At 36.1% G+C, this 23,914-nt stretch overlaps 1 pseudogene; it reads left to right on the top strand.

Moving 5' to 3' along the window:
- LOC119540555 overlaps positions 1 to 20,485 on the top strand; it is a 112,314-nt pseudogene extending 91,829 nt beyond the window's left edge.
- The last annotated feature ends 3,429 nt before the right edge of the window (positions 20,486 to 23,914 follow it).

Raw genomic sequence — 23,914 nt, forward strand, 5'->3', positions numbered from 1 at the left:
TAATTGTGTGAAGTTTATTTTCAGGTTTCTAAAAATTTTAGTTTATCCATTAATAGGATAACTTATGACTATATATGAATATATATATATTTCTCTTTTGTGATCATTTTATCCTTTGGACCAATTTTTTATTAATCTATTATTTGAGAGTTATACAATGCTTTAGTCAATGTCTTTGTTGGAGTTGTCTTAATTCCGATCGCTATTTGCAATTACTAGTATGCCCTTTGAATATGAACCTTCACATATGCCTTCATAAGGGCAACCTAAACTTGAGAGTGCTGATCTATAAAAACACCTCCCATGTGTGTTCTTCGTGTAGAATTATTTTTGACTGAATTTAATCATGGAGTTTGTTCTAGTTTGCTAATGCTGCTGGAATGAAAAACACTAGAAATGGATTGGCTTTCATAAAAGGGGGTTTACTTGGTTACACAGTTACAGTCTTAAGGCCATAAAGTATCCATGGTAAGGTATCAACAATCGGGTACCTTCACTGGAGGATGGCCAATGGTATCCAAAAAACTTCTGTTAGCTGGGAAGACACGTGGCTGGTGTCTGCTCCAAAGTTCTGGTTTCAAAATGGCTTTCTCCCAGAATGTTCCTCTCTAGGCTGCTGTTCCTCAAAAATGTCACTCTTAGTTGCACTTGGGGTATTTGTCCTCTCTTAGCTTCTCCAGAGCAAGAGTCTGCTTCCAACAGCCGTCTTCAAACTGTTTCTCATCTGCAGCTCCAGTGCCTTCTTCAAAGTGTCCCTCTTGGCTGTAGCTCCTCTTCAAAATGTCACTCACAGCTGCACTGAGTTTGTTCTGTTTGTCAGCTCATTTATATGGCTCCACTGATCAAGGACTACCCTGAATGGGTGGGGCCATGCCTCTATGGAAATATCCCATCAGAGTTATCACCTACTGTTGGGTGGGTCACATCTCCATGGAAATACTCAAAGGACTCCAATTTAATCAGCACTAAAACATCTGCTCCACAAGATTGCATCAAAGTACATGGCTTTTTCTGGGGGACATAATACCTTCAAACTGGCAGAGAGTTATAAAGAAAACTTGATTTGTTTGGTTTTTCTCACAGGAAATGCCACCTTCTATTCAATTAGTTTCTTTCATATTCCTAAGTGGATCCTAAATTCCTTGTTTCTGGTTTTACTTTGCAAGAAAAATGGCTACAGTGTCATGGAAATATGTAGATGACTTCTTAAAACTACAGAGATACGTACATATATTACTCATCACAGCCCCCTCCCCCAAAGCAATTCTAATAACTACCCATAAAGGAACTGTTCTGGTTTGCTAATGTTGCCGGAATGCAAAACACCAGAGATGGATTGGCTTTTATAAAGGGGGTTTATTTGGTTACAGAGTTACAGTCTTAAGGCATAAGGTAAGGCATCAACACAGGGTACCTTCACTGGAGGATGGCTGACAGCATCCGAAAACCTCTGTTAGCTGGGAAGGCACATGGCTGGCATCTGCTCCAGAGTTCTGTTTTCAAAATGGCTTTCTCCCAGGATTTTCCTCTCTAGGTTGCAGCTTCTCTCCAAAACATCACTCCCAGTTGCTCTGAGTCCCTCTGTCTGTGAATTCCTTTATAGGACTCCAGTGATCCAATTAACACCCACCCTAAATGGGTGGGGTAACACCTCCATGGAAATTATCCAATCAAACATTTCACTCACAGTTGATTGAGTCACATCTCCATGGAAACACTCAATCAAAGAATTCCAGTGAATTACACACCAGTAACATCTGCTCACACAAGATTGCATCAAAGAACATGGAGTTTTGGGGGACATAATACATCCAAACTGGCACAGGAACTAACAATTTTTATTTCAGAATCCTTCTCCTTATTATCATAAATCAATGGAAAACAGCTTTCAGGAATAAATTAAACTGATAGGGGCATAAAAAATGCACATAATTAGTAAAGTGGCATACTAGTGACAGAATCAACACTGTCCAAGACCTTGAGAAATGGAATAAGCAAATGGGTTATAGAGAGTCAAGAAAAATTTGAGTGAGGTTATTGAAAAGGATAATCTACCAGCTGAATGAAACTTTAACTAATTTGACAAGTTTTAGGTAGAAATTTTCTCTCACAGGAAGCCTCTCAGTCAACAGGCCTTTAAGCTAGTAGGCCAGGTGACCAAAGGGCCACCAGTCCAGTGACAGAAGGAAGTGCACTCTGGCATCGTGCACAGGATCCTTAGCTCCTTTGGCTTTCTAGGAATTTATGTGATGGAGAAAAGAATTATCAGTCAACTCAGTGGGGACAAGTTTGTCCTCTTAGAATCACAAAGTCTTTTTCTCTACTAATTAAGAAAAGGGAAAATTAAGAAATTAGGAGGAGACTGGAAGGGCAGGCTGGGGATGACCTATGAAGAAACAAACCCTACACAACTGTAATGGTAAAAATGGAATTAAATAGGTTCGAGATCAGCGAAAAAACTGAACTTACTCCCTAATGCAGTTGGCACTGTTTACAGATTATTCTTGTTGATAATACTGAAATTCTACAAGTTATTACTACCTTTATGTTAAGCAGTATCTTTTTCTGTAAGTGCTTTTCTTTTTTTTACACTTTTAAAAGCTACATTAAGTTATAATATGGATAAAATAGAATGTATCTGTGCTGGTTTGAATCTGTTATGCACCCCAGAAAAAAACATATTCTTTTGATCCTTTCTTGTGGGGGCAGATGTACTGTGGGTGGGACCTTTTGGTTAGGCTATTTCAATTGAGTCGTGACCCAGCCCATTCAAGGTGGGTCTTAATCCTTTACTGGAGTCCTTTGTGAAGAGGATAAAAGGCAGTAAAAGCCAGAGAACTGAGAGAAAAATTCTCTAGGAGAAATAAGCAAGGACCTACAGGAGCTGAGAGTGAAAGAGAGAAAGCCATTGATATTGGAACCCAAGAAAGAAGGACTAACAGATGCCAGCCATGCCTTCTTGTGTGACAGAAGGACCCTGGATGACAGCAGCCTTTCTTCAGAGAAGGTATCTTCCTTTTGATGACTTAATTTGGACATTTTCATGGCATGAGAACTATAAATTTGTAACCTAATAAATTCCCATTGAAAAAGCCAACCCATATCTGGTATATTGCATTCTGGCAGCTTTAGCAAACCAAATCAGCATCCATTTTAATTGCAGAGTTGAGTGGGTTTCCATGAATGCATACACCTGTGTAATCACCATTTATTTAAGACATAGAATATTTTAACACCCCCAAGAAAGTCCTGTTGTGTCCCTGTGTAGTTAGTCCCCTTCCCCTTTTCAAAATAGGCACATATTTATCTTCTTTCTATCACTAGAGATTAGGTTTGCTTGTTTTATTTTTTCATGTAAATAAAATCTCATAGAGCATATTTGTATTGGTCTGGTATATAAATCCAATCTAGCCTCACTAATCTTACTCAGTGTATCATGCCATACATTTCCAAACTCATAAAATCATATATAGATATGTATATATAGTTATATGCATATATGCCCCTATAGATATAAAGTAGCTTTTGATCTAAATATAAATATTAAAAGGAGATTGTATATACTTCTCTTCATGTTGAATTATTCACACAATAATACTTCCAAATTGTCTATTCTAGTGGCTCCAAAATTGTATTATAATTTATTCTTCCATTCCCTTTTAATGCTCATCATATTTATCTCATGATTTTTCACTCTTCTAAGAATAACATGCCATAAAAATTCTTGTGCTTGTATACTAAATTTTTAAATAGCTTTATTAAGGTACAAATGACATAGAATATATTGTGCATATTTGAAGTATATAAATAGAGAAGTTCTGACATGTATATACCAATGAAACCACCACTGTGATCAAGATAGTGAACACATGCATCACTGCTAAAAATTTTCTCCTGCCTATTTGTAAATCCTTTCCTCATGTTCCATCCCTCTTCTTAGGCAAAAATTTTAATCTGCCTTCTGTCACTATTTTAATTTTCTAGCTTAAAATAAATGTAATCATAAATGAAGTACTCTCTTTTTGTCTGCCTTCTTTCACTTAGCATACTTCTTTTGGATTCATTTATGCTACTTTGTGTATGAGTAGCTCATTCCTTTTTATTGCTGAGTTGTATTTCATTTTAGGGGTATTCCACAATTTGTTTATCCATTCACCTATTTTTTCCAGTTTCTATCTGTTCAGATAAAGCTGTTGTGGACATCATGTGCAATTGCTTGTATGGATATATTTTCTTTCTCTTGGATAAATAGCTAGAAGTGGATTGGCTGGATCAAATAGAAGGTGAATATTTAACTTGGAAGGAAGGAAGAAAGGTATGGAAGAAGGAAGAGAGAGGGGATGGAAAGAGAAAGGAAAGGAGAGAGAGGAGGGATAGAAAACAAAAACACATTGCAAGGAACAAAAATCTTTAGACCATGAACTTTATTTTTTTTTCATTTAAGGCATACATATCTGTTACATCTAGATGATTATTTTGAGAAATAAATTATGCTGTTAACTGTCATTGTTAGGTCCATCAATTGAGATTTAACACATTTCAGAAAGTTTTTCTTTATCAATCAAATTCTTTAAACCAGCTGGTAATAACTTTACTTGATAATGGAATTTGAGTGTGTATTTCAGTACATACAGTAGTGATAAAAGAAAATATAAGAGTATAGAGTGTGAAATGTCATAAATTCATTTAACATCATCCAATTGAAGATTTCATGGATGATTCAATGGTAGCAGGTTGATATACAAGTTTGTGACCATGATATCTCTCTGTAGGTTAGTTCACTTACTTCAAGTGACTGACAGCATGCTTTTCAGAGACAACGTTTATAACCATAGGTCTTTTGCGTCTCAAACAGAATGGTTATGTGTTGCTTGATAATAAGACGACTTAGGTCTTTTATTTTAATTCCGCTATTGAAAGACTTTGAAACTTTCAATTGTTTATTATATTTTATTGTATCTTTGGGGCTGTCCAGTTTTTCACTTCATGGTATTCTTTCTTTCTATCATAAAGAATCTGATGAAGAAAGAGGACATCCAATTAACCACTCGCCTGACACCACAGTTTTTCCTTCAGAATGAAGCTTGTCTCTCTCATGACATTTTACTATCAGACATTCAGGTGGATTGCATTAATGACATTAATTTTCCTGCCAATCTCTCAAAGCAGTTTCAGAAATGTCCAGTAATACAGCAAATATTGTAAAAGGGCCTGAACCCATTGTCATAACACATAAATGTTGTTATTCAGTCTACCTATACTGACTTATCTTACAACACTATACAGTACTAACATTTATATGTGATAACTGTTTGTTAATTCATCACATTGTACCATAAAAAAGGAGAGAAAAAAACATAGAAGTGCAGTTAGAAGTTATTTAAAATAATTAATGTTTTCACACTTAACAATGTGAAATAGCTAGTATAAATATTATAGAGTTTAGTGATTTTTTTTTATAAAAGAAATAAGTACTGAAATTTTTGTTTTGTTTGTTTTTACAACTTTTCTTGTTATTGCATGGAACCTATTTGAAGTCTATCCTTTGCATTCTAATTTCACTAATAGTCAGAACAATCTTGTGAGTTTATTTTATTTCCTCAAATATGCCATAAGCTCCTCAAAGGCTTACATTTGTGATTTTTATGTCTTTTGTGTCCCCTATGGCTTTCCTACTGTGCAAATATTGAGACACTCAAAAACACTACTGATTTTTTTTATTAGAAATATATGTTGAGTAACCTCCAGGGGACATAAATATTAGTAAAATAAGTTAATACGTACGTTCAAAGAGCAGAAATTCAATGAGAGGGATAACACAGACACATCCAACCCACCTACACACATACACTCACATACAAGGAGAATATAAATTAGAAAGAATAAGCTGCAGAAGAGGCCCCCCCCAAATTGTTACAGTAGTTTAGAAAAGAGCTTACAACTGACTGAGTAAAATCAAGAAAGGCTCCATGAGGAAGGATACTTTAATATGTTTTGCTTTTACCTGCCCCCACCCCCGCTTTTTTTTAAGATGGTTTTATTCACCCACCATACTTTCTGTCCTAAGTAAACAATTCATGATTCCCTGTATGGTTACATATTTATGTATTCATCACCATCACCACTATCTATATAAGGACATTTCCATTTCTTCCACAAAGGAGGAGGAAGAGTCAAAGAAGGTAGAGAAACAAAAGAAAGAGAAAGAAAGAAAAAAAAAACATGACAGCTAAAAAGCAATGAAAGGAAAGATAGAATTAAACTAAAGTAGAATAAAAGAGTCAGACAACGTCACCAATGCCAAGAGTCCCATACCTCTCCCTTCTATCCCACTCTTACAGGCATTTAGCTTTGGTATATTGCCTTTGTTACATTAAAGGAAACATAATACAAAGTTTCTGTTAAGTATAGTCTCTAGTTTGCATTGATTGTATTTTTTTCCCCAATACCACCCCATTTTTAACACCTTGCAGGGTTGACATTCATTTGTTCTCCCTCATGTAAAAACATATTTGTATATTTTATCACAATTGTTGATCACTCTAGGTTTCACTGAGTTGTACAGTCCCAGTCTTTATCTTTCCTCTTTCCTTCTGGTGTCCCATATGCTCCTAACCTTCCTCTTTCAACCCGTACTCACAGTCATCTTTGTTCAGTGTACTTACATTGCTGTGCCACCATCACTCAAAACTGTTCCAAACCTCCCACTCCTGTCTTTTCCTATCTGTCTGTAGTGCTCCCTTTAGTATTTCCTGTAGCACAGGTACCTTGTTCACAAACTCTGTCATTGTCTGTCAGAGAATATTTTAAGCTCTCCCCCATATTTGAGGACAGTTTTGCTGGATATAGGAGTCTTGGCTGGTAGTTTTTCTCTTTCAGTATCTTAAATATATCACACCACTTCCTTCTTGCTTCCATGGTTTCTACTGAGGAATCCGCACATAGTCTTATCATGCTTTCTTTGTATGTGATAGATCTCTTTTCTCTTGCTGCTTTCAGGATTCTCTTTGTCTTTGACTTTTGATAAGCTGATTATTAAGTGTCTTGGCATAGGTCTATTCAGATTTATTCTGTTTTAGTTACATTGTGCTTCTTGGATCTGTAGTTTTATGTCTTTCATAAGAAATGGGAAATTTTCATTGATTATTTCCTCTATTATTGCTTCTGCTCCTTTTCCCTTCTCTTCTCCTTCTGGGACACCAATGACCTGTACATTCTTCCCTTTCATTTTGTCCTTATGTTCCTGGAGAGGTTGCTCATATTTTCCATTCTTTTCCCTATCTGTTCTTTTGTGTGTAGGATTTTAGGGGTCTTGTTCCCCAGTTCCTGAGGATTTTCTTCTACCTTCTGAGATCTGCTATTGTATATCTCCATTGTGTTTTTCATCTCTTCTGTTGTGCCTTTCATTTCCACAGATTCTGCCAGTTGTTTTTTCAAACTTTCAATTTCTAACTTATGTTCACCCAGCGTTTTCTTTATAGCCTTTATCTCTTCTGTTATATCTTCCCTGAACTCGTTGATTTGGTTTTCGATTTGATTTAGCATATTTCTTTGAAGCTCTTTAGTAGATTGTCTCATTAAACTGAAGCAATATCTCAGCTGTATCTTGATCGAGGTATAAGTTTGTTCCTTTGACTGGGCCTTATCTTTGTTTTCCCTAATGTAGATTGTAGTTTTGTGTTGTCTAGGCATCTGGTTTCCTTGGTGTGCCAGTTTGAATGTATTAGTTCCCCCCAAATGCCATTATCTTTAATGTAATCTTGTGTGGGCAGAATTATCAGTGTTAATTAGATGTGCCTCACCCAACTGTGGGTGATGACTCTGATTGGATAATTCCATGGAGGTGTTGGCCCGCCCACTGAGTGGGTCTGAATTAAATTACTGGCATGCTATATAAGATCAGACAGAAGAAGCAAGCTGCTACAGCCAAGAGGGACACTTTGAAGAAAGCACAGGAGTTGCAGATGAGAGATATTTTGAAGATGGCCATTGAACGCAGACTCTTGCTCTAGGGAAGCTAAGAGAGCACAAATACCCCAAGTGCAACTAAGAGTGACATTTTTGAGGAACCATAGCCTAGAGAGGAACATCTTGGGAGAAAGCTATTTTGAAACCAGAACTTTGGAGCAGACACCAGCCATGTGCTTTCCCAGCTAACAGAGGTCTTCCGTACAGCATTGGCCATCCTCCAGTGAAGGTACCCGATTGCTGATGTGTTCTCTTGGACACTTTATGGCCTTAAGACTGTACCCTGGTCAGATTTTCCCAGAAATCTGAACCCAGAACAGGTTCAGGTCTCAGAATGGGGTTATATTCAGGGTGTATCTTAGAGGAATGACAGACTTTCCTATGAGGTTTTCAGTCACTGTGCTTTTCCTAACCTGCCCAGCAGGTGGCACCTGTCAGCCTGTCGCTTCCAACTGGTATAAGGAGTTGTGACCTCCTTGGTTTCTGTTTTGGCTGTTTTTCCCCAGGCTCTAGGCTGAAGGGAAAGCTGGGCCCTTCCTCCTTACTCTTAGGGAAGATACAGCCCCCTAGGAAGTTATCATCTGCATTTGAATAGTCTCTCTAACTCTGTTATCTCCACCCCTGCCAGGGTCAGAGTGCTGTGAAATGAAAATGGCGTTGGCTCTCTCTTCTGAGCCCCTCAGGTTGACAGAGAGAACAAGGGACAGAAAGCCCCCTTTTGGAGCCAGTACACAGCCTCTCAGTTTCACTCATCAGCCAGACACTTTATGTAACACCCAGTCTTCTGGGCTCCCCCTCCCATACAGATGAGACTTCTGGTTCTTTAAGGTCAGTTGCCACTAAAAGCCTCTGTCTGCTTGTTGGGGTTTTTGTAGCTTGTTTTCAGCAGTCTACATTGTTAATTGAAAACCCAGTTGGTGCTCAGCTGAGCTATATTCGCTCTCTCGGAGAGTGCTGCTAGTTTCGACCACAGCAAGGCTTCACAGCAAAGTCTGCCATGGGGTAGGGGGCTCACAGCATGGTTCCGCAGCTTTTACTTACAGATTCTGTGCTGCAATCTCAGGCATTCCTCCAAATCCAGGTTGGTGTACGATGTGTGGACTGTCATGGTTGTCCCCCAGCAGTTATTCCAAATTATTTACTAGTTATTCCTTGTTGTTTATAGTTGTTTCTGGGCACTGACTAAATTCCACTCCTCTCTATGCCACCATCTTGCCCCTCCTCTCCCACCATCTTGCCCCTCTTCTCAACATGGTTTTTAAAGAGTTTTACAAGTGCACGGAGAAGGAGGCCATTCTATAGTTGGGAAAAAAAAACACATTTGAAAGTTTGAAAAGTTAATTTCTTAGAAAACAAAGTAATCTATTTTGATCAAAATATAGGAAGTGTTCACATGAATAGAGTAAGAGAGAGTGCTTGAGGATCAATTGCAAAGGTACAATCCTTTAAGTGCTTTAAGTGGTAGGCTGAGGAATTTATGCTTAGATGTTATTTCAGGAGATATACACAAGAACAACAATAATAAAAGCACCAAGAGATGTATTCTCAGAAAAATTGGGAGACAGAGAAAAACCACGAATCCAATTTTTAATTGAATATTTCCAGAGGCAACAGATCTGGACTGAGGGGGCCTAGTAGTAGAAGATCTCAGAAATCTCCAAGAATTATTCATTATTTTCAGAAAAGGCACCACCCTGAGGGGAACTCTCATACTTAGCCTGCTGTGAGCAAGGCTGAGAATAGATAGGGTCTGAACACCTGGATAGGCAAAAAGAGAAGATATGGAATAATCAGAATGGCTCAGAAGTAAAAGCTCAGATAATAAAACTAAAATGCCTATTCTAACTATTGAATGAATCACCTTGCAAATCCAAAACTAGGTTCCATCCCAGTCATTTGCTTGTGAAGAAACTTAAGACTCATGGCTGATATTAGAAACCATCTCAAATCAGGTTGCTTTACGAAGTTGAGAAGTCATGGCTACACTGAGGCACCATATGTTAAGGAAACAATTACTTCATGTAGCAACCTAAGAGGGGGATGGTGAGTGGGAAAATCTGTAAAGCTCCTTGAATCACTCATCCCATCCAGAAAAAAATGCTTACAATGAGTTGTTTAGGAAAATGCAGTCACTCAAATACAAGAAACAAAACGCACAGCATTCATGCAAAAATATTATAGAATGCAAAAGAAAATAGTGCAACATTTATAAACTCACTAGAAAGATCTTGGCACAAAGTAGAGATAAATTATAAACCAACTGTGCTCACAACTTGACTCTAAAGCCTTTTTCTTTTTGAGAAAGACATACTGGATCTTTCTTTTTTGCTCCCCCCAGGCTTTTTATATGCATTTGTCTGAACGATTATATTGTGTTATATTTGATTGCTTATATGCCTCTTCCCACTGGATTTTAAACTCCTCAATGATATGCATGCTGCCTTATTACCTTTATAAGCCCATTCATTATTTTAGACAGTGTCTGGAACCTAGTGGGTGCTCAGTGAATGGTTGTTTAATTTCCTTATCTTTTTACTAACTTTCTTTAAACTAAACGAAACTCCTTTTATATTTGCTCATCAATGAATCCTCACTAAAGTTGATTTTTAAAATTATCGCAATGACCTTTCCATTACAAAAGATCTCCCTGTAATGTGTGTTTTATCTTCACTTTTTAGTTTCCCATCCCTCTTTTGGACACTTTAGGCAAGCTACTTCATCTTGCTGTGCTTCAGTTTCCTTCTCTGTACAACTGAAGTGGTGAGATTAATAAATCAATATACATAAAGTGCTTAAAACAGTTCCTGGCATTATATATAATTGCCTCTAAGATAGTTCCTGTCATTATTATCACTTTTTCTACTGCTAAGTAACCTGTTTCCTTTGCTCACTTTTGACTTTGTCTGTACAATGTCTTAAATGGTAAAAGAGATCTTGCAGTATCTCTTTGGAAATCCAGCCCATCTTGTCTGTGGCAGTGCCCCAAGGTGACTGCTTCCTCCCGCCCAGGAGTTTATCAGCCTGCCTCCACAGGACTGGGTTTTTTTCCATCCTGCCTCTAATGTTGGGGGCCATTTCTCAGAAATAGAATTGATCTCAGATGTCCTAGAAACAATTCATTGGGATGATAGTTTTTACCTAATTTTACTTAAATAATATCTATTTTAAAAGGAAAATGAATCATGGGATTATCAAATTATTATAATTAATGTTATTATTTGCTAATTCAAACTGCTTTCTGGACATATCTGTAATCCAGGAAACAAACTTTATATGCAATAACTAATATAATCAAATGTCCTTTCTGGGGAGAAAATATCTTTGTCAGGAAATATGTATTTATAGTCAAGAAGGTGAAGTTGTGGTGAAGATGACTAATGTGGTTCATCTGTAAAATATGTATAATAATATCTACCTGTCAGAGTTAAATATGATTGGCAAGTGCCTCTCACAATTTTTGAGAATAAGCCATTACTAAAACCTATAGAAGCCCTTCGAAAACAAATGCTGTAAATAATAATTGAAAATCACAGTGTGAAATATGTATATGTAACTTGAAAACTTATTTTTAGCAAGCATTTTGGTGACTAATTCCTGTGTGATAACCTATATATAGAAATGAGATTTATTTTCTTTAGGCTTCAGATGTATTTTCCTCAGTGATTCATTATAATCATTGATAATTTAATTCTGTATATTTTTTTAGTCTTCCTCTTTTCAATCTTCAGTAACAAACAGATTTTAATGGTTGCCCTCCCTAGCTTCTGCTTTTGTCTTCATACTAGACCTTTCTCTTGAAATAATGTCAGATTGCATGCCAGCAGCACGCCCAGACTTCCATAATTGATGTACTTATGGCTTGGAGAGCAAGAAATCAAGGACACAATTTTTTTTTAGTTTGACAGTTTATCTGAAATTTTAAAAAATTACATTTTATCAGTGATTATTCTAGTTTTTGATTCCCAAAATGCAAATTTCAGACATCAACGTTGTCATCATTTGATTCAATCAAATGCATCTTTTGATACAGAGAATGTATTCTATAGTATCAGTAAGTTGCTTAGGCAACTGACTAGTGTGTATTATGGCAATGGATGCTATTAAAAGAAATCAGGAAGGACTATATTAACATTTAATATTTATTTGAAAATATTTTGTGAAAAAATGCAATGCACATGTATTACTTCATTCATTTAACACATATTTATTGTTCACATACAATGTACCAGCCAGTGTTTGAGACCCTAGAATCCTTGTATCCAAAAGAAACAACATAATCTTTGACCTCAAGGAGCTCATATTTTAGTACAACATGCAACTGTAAAAGATGCCTGCCAAATTTATATAAAATTATACATGAAAGACTTTAATGTTTTATAAATTTTTTTTCAAAAGAAATATTTTAGCAGGTAAAGAGAGTCAATTGTTGCCTCATGCTTACTTCTGTAGATATTCAATTTAAAAATTATCCACCAAAATAGAATATTTTATTAGTTAAATTCTTATAATGGGAACTACCAGCATTGTATGGTGAGCCTCTGCCCTTGCTTTTGTTTTTGTCTGCAGTGGTCTCCCCATATATTTTAATGACCCTAATCTCTCATTTCATTTAAGTCTTTGTTCACACGCCATTCTCTCAGAGGGAATGAACTTTGTTTCTCTTCTTAATATAGCAAGCCTGTATCTCTATCCTTTCCTGCTCTGTTTTTTTACGTTTATCACCTTCTGATCTATGATACATGTTTTTTACTTAGTGTCTTTCTTATCATCTAGAACGAATGCTTCATGACAATAGCAAATTAATTTTTCTCTGCTATATCCCAGTGTCTACAATGTGAGAACATAGTAGGCACTCAAGAGATATTGTTAAGAATGAATGAACCTTAAGTAAGAATGAAACTTCAAACTAATAATGTATACAGGGAATTTGTGTCAGTTATCTGAATTTGAAAAAGGGGTATTCTGTTCTTCCTGGCATAATAATGGTCTATTTTCTATCAAAGAACATTGTGTAGTTTTTCAGTTATAAGTTTTAGTAAAAGTAATAAGCTTAGTTACTTTTAATCATTTCACAACTGCTTCTGTTTTAACCTTTGAACATTAAACACAAACAGCACCACCAGAATAAAATGAGACAAATCTTTAAAATGTAGACTTTCCATTCACCATGCGGTTTTGTCTGGAATTTAGTCAAATTGAGGATATAATAGTGTTCTTTATAAAAGGAATTTTACTGTATTATAAAACTAATTATGGGAACAATTTTTAAAAATGCATTCCTTCAAGGGAGCCTGAATAATCTCAGTTTTTAAAATATCAGACTTTCTTTAAATAATTCATGGAGAAAACAACTTCTGACAAGGGAAGTTATAGAAAGATTGTAGTTTGATTAAATGGTATTCACTAATTATTTTTTTTTCACAATGGGTGTTCACTTCAGGGTAGCCAAACAAGTAGTAGATAAAATATTAGATAAAAACTGAGAAAAAAGACCTAAAAATGTCCACCTGGAGACTGAGCTCTGTACCATCTTGATAGTATTTCACTGTTTTCAGCCTAAGGCATTGCATATAGTGCTTATTCAAAGAATATTATTTTTATGAATGAAAAATATTTCCTTTATATATTGTATAATTGCATCAAAATATAAATTTCTAGAAAAAACATTCTTGCTTCACTTTCTGATGTTTGTTAGTTACCTATTAATGTTAGTAGAATCAGATAAGTGATTCAGAATGAGAGACATTATGTAACAGACAGAGACCAGTTAGCCAAACCCTACTATTTTATAACTAAGAAACCACATATAGAGTGAGACTGGCTTAATGGGAAAAAAAAGACAAAAAAATACGAGAAAAGCAAGCAAGCAAACAAAAATACATGGACTTGAGAGTTAGTAGGTATTTTATAGTCCTCTTATTCAATTGGTATTCTTAACTAAATTTAAATTTCATGAAAAGTAAAGTGTTATCTGACTATTGAAATAATTTCAGCTAAGTTTCATCAAAAACATTAATTTCTGTTTCAACATATTTGGAGAAGGCATCAATATAAAATGACAAAAAGTTTATTACTATAAAGAATTACATTGAATTGAATGATTCCAAATATACTAGCCCACTTTTAATTTGCCAAGATAATTGGTAGTCTCCTATTTACTGTTCTTACCCAAGTACATCTTTCTTTTTAACTTGAGATTTTGAGTTTCTAAAGATAGGCTTATTGGCAATACCAGTCTTTTCATAATTATTGTCAAGTATAATGACATTGCCTACATGCCCAGTAGTACAGCCATTTTTTCATATTGAAACCTTTAAAGAAGTGATCCTACAACTAAGTGAAATGCTGATTCAGTGGACAAGAAATGTCAGTCCCAAAGTGACATATCTGTCACATTAGCACAAGCATCAGCTAATAGACGGCAGGGAACGGTTTATAGAAAGAACTATTTTCAGGTTATAAATCACTTTTTGCTGCTAACTTCCTACTGCTAGAAAAAATTAACAGGGAGTGCTCAGTTGACTAAAACACTATAAAGAGATAAAAAGAGAAAAAAAATCAAGTTTTAATTGGTTTCTGTAGCAAGATTTTTTTTTTTAGAAAACTGTCAAATAAAAAAAAATGGCACACTGACAGATTTTATTATAGTGCACAATTGTGCCAATCACATGTAATAGAGAATAACATTATCTATCTGCTAAAATATGATAGGTAACAGTTTATCTCCCTGGAAACTTTTGTCAAAAAGAAATGTATTTTCCTGAAGACCATACTGAAAATGAATATTTTGTCTCTAACTTCATGTTTACAAATATTAAAGTCCCATTGCAAAAATGGTTTGGCATGTTCTAAATGAGATTTACATATTATGTAATTTTGCCTGGTTTATAGTCATTCAAGGAAAAAAGACATTCCTTTTGATGTCTTTTTTAAGATAAGATAAGATAAGGATAAACAGAGATTATCCTTAAATTTTGCCCAACTGTTTCTAGAGTCATTAATACCTTAAATTTAAAGAACAATCATTGAGGTGGAGGAATATGTTGGAAATAATAGCGGATTGGAGTCAAAGATTAGTGTTCTAATCAATCCTCTACGTGGCCAAGAGCAAACAGTTTACATGAGCATAAAAAAGGGAGCTGATAAATCACTAAAGTCTTTTATGTCTTTAAAATCCCATGATTCTCAAAAGATTAAACCATACATAGAAGCTTCTATAGCCCATGTGCTTCCTCAAGTAATCCATGCCTACTGTATCCAATTATTTGAGACTGAGTTCACTCAATTGATATTGTAAAATGTTATATTTGAATTGCTAAAAAATAACATCTTCCATTTAATGGTTGATTAAGAGTTATACCTCTATTTTTAATGAGAATGGCAAGAAACTATTTCCTTCTTCTTTGTGATTATTAAAACATGAGTATCCATAACCTGTAATTTTTTTGTATTGTTCTATTTCCAGCTTATTCACTTCTACTCTCTCACCCTAAAGTAACTTCTTTCTTCCCTCCCTCCTTTTCTTCCTTCCTTCATTCTTTCCTTCCTTCCATCTTCCTCTTCTTCATTCTACCTTCCCTTCTTTCCTTGTGCTCTCTGCCCTCCTGCTCTTTTTTCATTCTCTCCTTCTTATCCTATTCTTCTTTTCTCCCCTCAAACATTTATTGAATGACTACTATGTACCAGACACTGTGCAGTATCATGTTGGTGTTTGAATTTGGATGCATTTAATTACTTGTAAAAGTAAATATTTCTTTTGTTTTATTGGTATTTTTGGCATCTTCTTTAATAAAATTACATTCCTTACCTATACATTTCATGATTCTCTTACTTTCTCAATTCCATCCTTTCTGTCTCCTTCATGTTTTTCAGTATTATTATGAAGTGGTTTATTTATCCATAAAACATACTTTCTGTCATTTATTGGGAATTAGACTGAAAGGAGGGAGAGATTTCTCTGTGTGCTCATTTTGAATTTTTATTACATTGGAGAACTCATGAATTTTTCACTCGTTTGTTTTAATGGTGAACTTCCAGAAGGGTTAGTTACTATTAGTGATGGAGAGCATTCTAGACATATATTGGACTTAAATGAGAAGAGCTCTGTAGTTTCAGTTTCAGTTGGTAAAATGTTGGCATTTTAACATTTATTTATTGCTATTTGAAATAAAGTTTTAATTATTTTTTAATGTGTGACGGTGATAATCTCTTTTCTCAGTGACTTTTATATGCCCATAAGTTATATATTTTTATTTTTTTCATGAATTGTGGGGGCAAATAAATTCAAACTTATTTAAAAATAATATTAAACCATTTTTTCATTTATGAAATAAAACACATGGATATGGTATGTTAGTAGTTACTTTCTTACAGGAGTTAACTTGCAAATTATTGAAAATAATTTTACTTTTTAAAAGTTGCATTTATTCTTTCTTTTTGATATCATATACTCTCATTTGACCAAATATCAGTAGTTTCCTCTATCAATATATTGCTAATACTATTACTTAATATCCACTTTTCAATGAAAACTCATTTTATACTGTTAATTATACTATTATAATTATACTATTTTACTACTTAGTAACTATTTTCCATTAAAATAACTCAGTTTTAAACATAAATATGTGTATATTTAAAAAGGGAATTTTGTTTCACTGTGAGAACCATATGATAATCTGGCATCACTATCTCAAACAGAATGTCAATGATAAAAATAAATATAATGTAACACAGTGTTGTTAACATAAACAAAATAATTATAATAAAATTTTAAGACGAAATCATAACAATTAAAAATTCATACTGAAAATAATTTAATTGAGAGGAAAATAGAGCTATTTATAAATAAGTATACTGTTGAGTGTGGTATAATTAAAGAACAAGAAAGGTTCAACCTCAATAAGTTGATTGTTATTTAACTTCTTGCTTAAGAAACATTGAAAATTCCCTGTTAAAAAGAACAAAACATATGTATTAAAAAATTTCTTAGGCAAAGTGATATAAGTTGACTTTTGTTTTTCAAAAACAATATATATTTCAAGAAATTATCTGAAAAATATCTAGAATCTATTAATTTTGCTAGATATTTGGTAATATCTTCAAAGGGATGTTTGTCCTCTTACTGCTTTATCCTCTAATTCTTGTCATTTAGTTTGTGAAATCACTTATGAAAAACTTTCAGAAAGCCTTTATAAATATTCTTTGTTTTGATGTTTGAATAGCTTCAAGGATTTTTCTCAAGTGAATTCACAATCAGCATTTGAACATAAAGAAATTCAATATTTGCTAGTTGGTTGAAAAGTTAATGAGGTCATTGGAATGTTGCCCAGAGCCTTGGGTGCACTATGGTGGATATACATCATATGCTGATGTACTAAGAGCTTTATATGGCTTATCTCATTTCTTCGCACAATTATTGCAATAGGTAGTTGTTAGTATTATATGTCTTTGACAGTGGAGGAAACAGAGTCTTAGAGAAGTTGAGATATAACTGTATGGCACTAATGAGTGATGGAGTCAAGACCCAAACCTAGGTTTGACCAGTCTAGAGCCTAGCTCTCACGTGTGCTCCTCCACTGCTTCGTGAGGTCCTCAAGTGGAATCATGAGCCATAGAGCAATTTCTGTCTCCTGAAAGCACAGAGAACTGTGTACTAGGGCTGGATATTGAACAGGCTTTCCTCAGGCCTGAGCCTTCAAAAATTTCTGGCCACAATGTGCCTGTGCTTGCTTGTTTCATAAGCACACTAGTGCCAATTATGACAGTTTGGAAAAAGCAGACGTAAATGGATATCATTTTGTTTGGTGCATAAATGCTCTTTATTGTAATTTAAATTCCTTAAACTATCTGAAAAAGGTTTTGGCTGTGGGCTGTATTTTTTTTTTTTCCTTTAAGAATAAATGCTTTTTGTGCTGTTTTGAATGTATTGTGTCCCCCAAATGCCATTATCTTTGTAATTTTGTGGGGCAGACGCTTTGGTGCTGGTTAGATTTGCTTGGAATGTGCCCCACCCAGCTGTGGGTGATGATTTTGATGAGATGTTCCCATGGAGGCATGGCCCCGCCCATTCGGGGTGGGCCTTGATCAGTGGAGCTATATAAATGAGCTGACTCAGAGAGAGGAAAACTCAGGGAGTGCAGCTGTGAGTGATGTTTTGAAGAGGAGCAAGCTTGCTAGAGAGGAACGTCCTGGGAGAAAGTCATTTTGAGGCCAGAGCTTTGGAGCAGATGCCAGCTGCCTTCCTAGCTAGCAGAGGTTTTCCGGACGCCATTGGCCATCCTCCAGTGAAGGTACCTGATTGCTTGGACACTTTATGGCCTTAAGACTGTAACTGTGTAGCGAAATAAACCCCCTTTTTATAAAAGCCAATCCATCTCTGGTGTTTTGCATTCTGCAGCATTAGCAAACTAGAACACTTTTCTACTTTTTCTATTACACTTGCTCTTAGCTAAAAGGTCACAAAGTAATATTTCAATAATACTGCCTTTTATGTTGTTCTCCTTGTTTGGTGGAGAACATGAATTACAAACACAATGACAATGATTATATTGGAAAATATCCATGATGTATTAGCAGGTAAAACATTTACAAATGTTCACATGGAATATCCATTTTGTTATGTTCTGGGTGTTCTTTTTTATTTTTATTTTTTTCTTTATTTTGGAGTAATGCAATTGTTCCAAAATTGATTGTGGCAATGAATGCACAACTATATGACGATACTGTGAGTCATAGATTGTATACTTTGGGTGGATTATATGGTGTGTGAATGTATCTCAATAAAATTACATTTTAAAAAGTCCATATATTTATGAACATATACATAGAAAAGTATTGGAAGTCTTTAAAATATTAACTATGATAAATGGTTAAGAAATAGAAGTAAAAATTTATTAAATATTCTTATTGTGCTTTACATTTTTCCCATCATCAAATAATAGTGCTTAATTAGTAAAAAATTACAAACTTTATCTTACAAAGTGTTATTTTCTTCTTTATTTCTCTAATTCTATATTACAGATAGCCATCTGATCTGATTCTACAGATTTTTTTTTTTCTTTCTTTTGAACTATGGTATCTGTTCATGTCTGGGGAAATTTTCCTTTTTCTTTTTTTAGCAAATGGAAATCTATGCTTTTATATTTTGGGGAATAAAATCTACATGTAGAGCTGGACTCCACAGGTGCTGAAGCTAGAGCAGAGCGCGAGCTGTGCAATGGATTCCAGTAGGGCTGGTTGCGACCCCTGCACTTCTGCGTGCAGCAGCTCGAGGCCCTGGGGAGGATGGTGCAGGAGCTGGAGAAGGACATCCTGGTGGTTATTGCTTCAGACCTATGCAAGAGTGAATTCAATGCATCTGGTCAAGAAGTCATTACTGTCCTTGGGAAAACTGATAATGCACTGCAGAAGCTTCCTGAATGGGTTTACTCCTAAACAAGCTAAAAAGAACCCCACCACACTGGATGAGATGTATATTCATTTGGAGCCCCTGGGAGTAGCACTGATTATCAGTGCTTGGAACAACCCCTTTGCTCTTACCGTTCAGCCAGATAGGTGCCGTGGCTGTAGGAAATGCTGTGAGTAGCAAGCCTTCTGAACTAACTATGAATACAGCCAAGATCTTGCCTACACTCTTCCCTCAGCATTTAGACCAGGTTCTGTATGTTGTTATTAATGGTGGTGTTAAGGAAACCACAGAACTTCTGAAGCAGGTTTTTGACCACATTCTTTATACTGGAAATACTGCAGTTGAAAAAGTTGTCATGGAAGCTGCTGCTAAGCACCTGACCCCCATGACTCTTGAGCTAGGAGGGAAGAGTCTATATTATATTGATAAAGACTGTGACCTGGACATCACCTGGGGCAGGTACATGAACTGTGGTCAAACCTGCATTGCTCTGGACTACATGCTCTGTGAACCCTCCCTCCAGAACCAAATTGGGCAAAAGACTAAGAAAACAGTGAAGGAGAGGCATTTTATGGAGAAAATGTAAAAGAGCCTCCTGATTATGAGAGGATCATCAATGCATGTTATTTTAAGAGGATATTAAGTTTGCTTGAAGGACAAAAGATAACTTACAGTTCAGAGACTGATGAGGTCATGCCCTGTACTTACTGATGTTGATCCTGAAACCAAGGTGATACGAGAAGAAATTGTTAGACCAATTCTTCCCATAGTGCCTGGGGAAAATGCAGATGAAACCATACAATTCATAAATGAGCACACACATCCATAAAAAATCTCTGGCTTTTTATATATTTTCTCATAACAATAAGCTGATCAGATGATGGACAAAACTTCCAATGGTGACATCACTGGCAATGATGTTATTATGCATTTCACACACAGTTCCTTGCCCTTTGGAGAAGTGGGTGTCAGTGGGATGGGTGTTATCATGGAAAACATACTTCTGATACTTTTTCTCATCCCTGTACTTGTTTATTAAAATGTTTAAAGAGAGAAGCTGCTAACAAACTTAGATATCCTCCTAATCTCCAGTCAAAGGTGTATTAGGCAAATTTTTTTCATTTTGAAACCGCTTAACAAAGGAAAGCTTGGTCTATTTTTTGCTTTCCTGGTTGTTACAGTTTGCTAAAGCTGCCAAAGTGCAGTATACCAAAGGCGGGGCAAGATGGCAGCATAGAGAGGAGTGAAAGCTAAGTAGTCCCCCTGGAACAACGACAAAAAAACAGAAACAACTAGTAAATAATCCAGAATAACTGTGGGGGGAAAAACAAGACCATCCACTCATCATACACCAACCTGAATTGGGAGGAATGCCCGAGAACACAGCATAAAATCTGTAAGTAAAACCTGCGGATCCAAGTCGCGAGACCCCCTCCCCCATAGCCCGAGCTGCAAAGCCTCGTGGTGCCAGAGAGAAGCTCTCTCCCAGCAAGCAAATACAGGTACACATCCCCAAAAAACAGACAGAGGCTTTGGGTGACAACTGACCTTGGAGAGCCGGAGGGTCTCCTTGGACTGGGTCTGAAGGGGCCTATCTGTTTCTTTTTCAGCTCAGTGGAGAAAGCCCCAGTCATATTCAGTTTCCAGGGCTGTGACTCTGGGATGTGTGGAGACAGCACAAGCAGAGAGTGAGACCATTGAAATGCTAATGACCTCCACCTGGGGGGTCTGTCTTCTCTAAGAGGAAAGGGGTGGGGCCCTTTCCATTCAGAACCAGACCCCAGAGCCTGGGGGAACATGGCCATGCCTCCTCACACCAGTCAAGAATTACAGGCTAACAGGCATCACCTGCTGGGTAGAAAAGCACAGTGACCCGAGGCATCAAAGGTGGAGCAATTTTCTAAGACGCACCCACAGGGAAACCAGATACTGAATATTTCTTCCCTCTGGGACCTGAGCCTGTTCTGGTCTGGGAAAACCTGATTTGGATAACCAAGGAAACCATGCCTAGACAACAGAAAATTACAACCTACACTAAGAAAAACAAAGTTATGGCCCAGTCAAAGGAACAAATGTACACTTCAACAGACATACAGGAATTTAAACAACTAATGCTAAATCAAATCAAAAAGTTTAGAGAAGATATTGCAAAAGAGATAGAGGCTGTAAAGAAAACAGTGGGCATATATACGGCAGAAATCAAAAGTTCAAAAAAACAACCAGTAGAATACATGGAAATGAAGGGAGCAACACAAGAGATAAAAAACACAATAGAAACATACAACAGCAGATCTCAAGAGGCAGAAGAAAACACCCAGGAACTGGAGAACAAAACACCTGAAAGCCTACACGCAAAGGAGCACATGGAGAAAAGAATGAAAAAATATGAGCAATGTCTCCGGGAACTAAAGGATGAAACAAAGTACAATAATGTACATATCATTGGTGTCCCAGAAGGAGAAGGGAAGGGAAAGGGGGCAGAAGCAATAATAGAGGAAATAATTAATGAAAATTTCCCATCTCTTATGAAAGACATAAAATTACAGATCCAAGAAGCGCAGCATACTCCAAACAGAAGAGGTATTAATAGGCCTACGCCAAGACACTTAATAATCAGATTATCAAATGTCAAAGACAAAGAGAGAATCCTGAAAGTAGCAAGAGAAAAGCAATCCATTACATACAAAGGAAGCTTAATAAGACTATGTGTGGATCCTCAGCAGAAGCCATGGAGGCAAGAAGGAAGTGGTGTGATATATTTAAGATACTGAAAGAGAAAAACCGCCAACCAAGAATCTTATATCCAGCAAAGCTGTCCTTCAAGTATGAGGGAGAGCTCAAAATATTTTCTGACAAACAGACAATGAGAGACTTTGTGAACAAAACACCTGCCCTACAGGAAATACTAAATGGAGCACTACAAGGTGATAGAAGACAGGAGTGCGTGGTTTGGAACACAATTTTGGGAGATGGTAGCACAACAATGTAAGTACACTGAACGAAGGTAACTATGAATACGGTTGAGAGAGGAAGGTGGGGAGCCTGTGAGACACCACAAGAAAGGAGGAAAGATAAAGACTGGGACTGTGTAACTTGGTGAAATCTAGAGTATTCAACAATTGTGATAAAATGTACAAATATGTTCTTTTACAAGGGAGAACAAGCAAATGTCAACCTTGCAAGGTGTTAAAAATGGGAGGCACTGGGGGAGGGATGCAATCAGCATAAACTAGAGACTGTAACGAATAGAATCATTGTATTATGCTTCCTTTAATGTAACAAAGGTGATACACCAAGGTAAATGCAGATAAGAGGGGGGGATAGGGGAGGCATGTTAGACACTTGACATTGGTGGTATTGTCTGATTCTTTATTCTACTTTGATTTAAGGTTATTTTTCCTTTTGCTGCTTCCTAGCTGTCATTTTTTTTTCCTCTTTCTTTTGCCTCTCTACCCTCTTTGACTCTCCCTCCTGCCTTGTGGAAGAAATGTAGATGCTCTTATATAGATAGTGGTGAAGGTGGTGAACACATAAATGTATGACCATGCAGAAAACCATCAATTATTTACTTGGGATGGAATGTATGGTGAGTGAACAAAACCATATTAAAAAAAAAAAGGGTTGATGACAAAACCTCAAAGGCAATATACTGAGTGAAATAAGCCAGATACAGAACAATTATTGCAGGGTCTCACTGATAGGAATTAATTATAATATGTAAACTCATAGACATGAAATATAAGGTACCAAGATATAGGACGAGGCTTAAGAATGGGGAGTGGTTGCTTAGTATGAGCAGAATGTTCAATTAGGATGAACTTAAATGTTTGGAAATGAACAGGGGTGTTGGTAGCAAGATGTGAGAATAACTAACAGCACCGAATGGTGTGTGAATGAGGTGGAAAGGGGAAGCTCAGAGTCATATATGTCACCAGAAGGAAAGTTGGAGGTCAAAAGATGGGAATGTATAAAACTGAATCCTATGGTGGGCAATGTCCACGATCAACTGTACAAATACTAGAAATCGCTTCCATGAACCAGAACAAATATATGACAATACAATCAGAAGTTAATAATAGAGGGGCATATAGGGAAGAACTATATATGTATTGCAAACTATATACTACAGTTAGTAGTATTTCAACATTTTTTTCATAAACAGTAACAAATGTACTATATCAATACTACAAGTCAACAATTGAGGGGGGTTGGTTAGGGATAGGGGAGGATTAGAGTTTCCTTTCCTTTTTTTTTTTTTTTTTTCATCTTTCACTTTATTTCTTGTCTGGAGTAATGAAAAGTTTCTAAAAAATGAACAAAAATTAAGTGTGATGGATGCACAGCTGTATGAGTGTATCCAGGGGCAATTGATTGTACACTTTGGATCTTTGGATAATTGTATGGTATCTGAACAATCTCAATAAAAATGAAAAAAAAAAAAAAAAAAGCAATATACCAGAAATGGATCGGATTTTCAATGGGGATGTTAGGTTTCTAAGGCCATGAAGATGTCCAAATTTAGACATCAAGAGGTGG

This window comes from Choloepus didactylus, chromosome 7, assembly GCF_015220235.1.
Source record: "Choloepus didactylus isolate mChoDid1 chromosome 7, mChoDid1.pri, whole genome shotgun sequence".
In the NCBI taxonomy this organism is placed as follows: domain Eukaryota; kingdom Metazoa; phylum Chordata; class Mammalia; order Pilosa; family Megalonychidae; genus Choloepus; species Choloepus didactylus.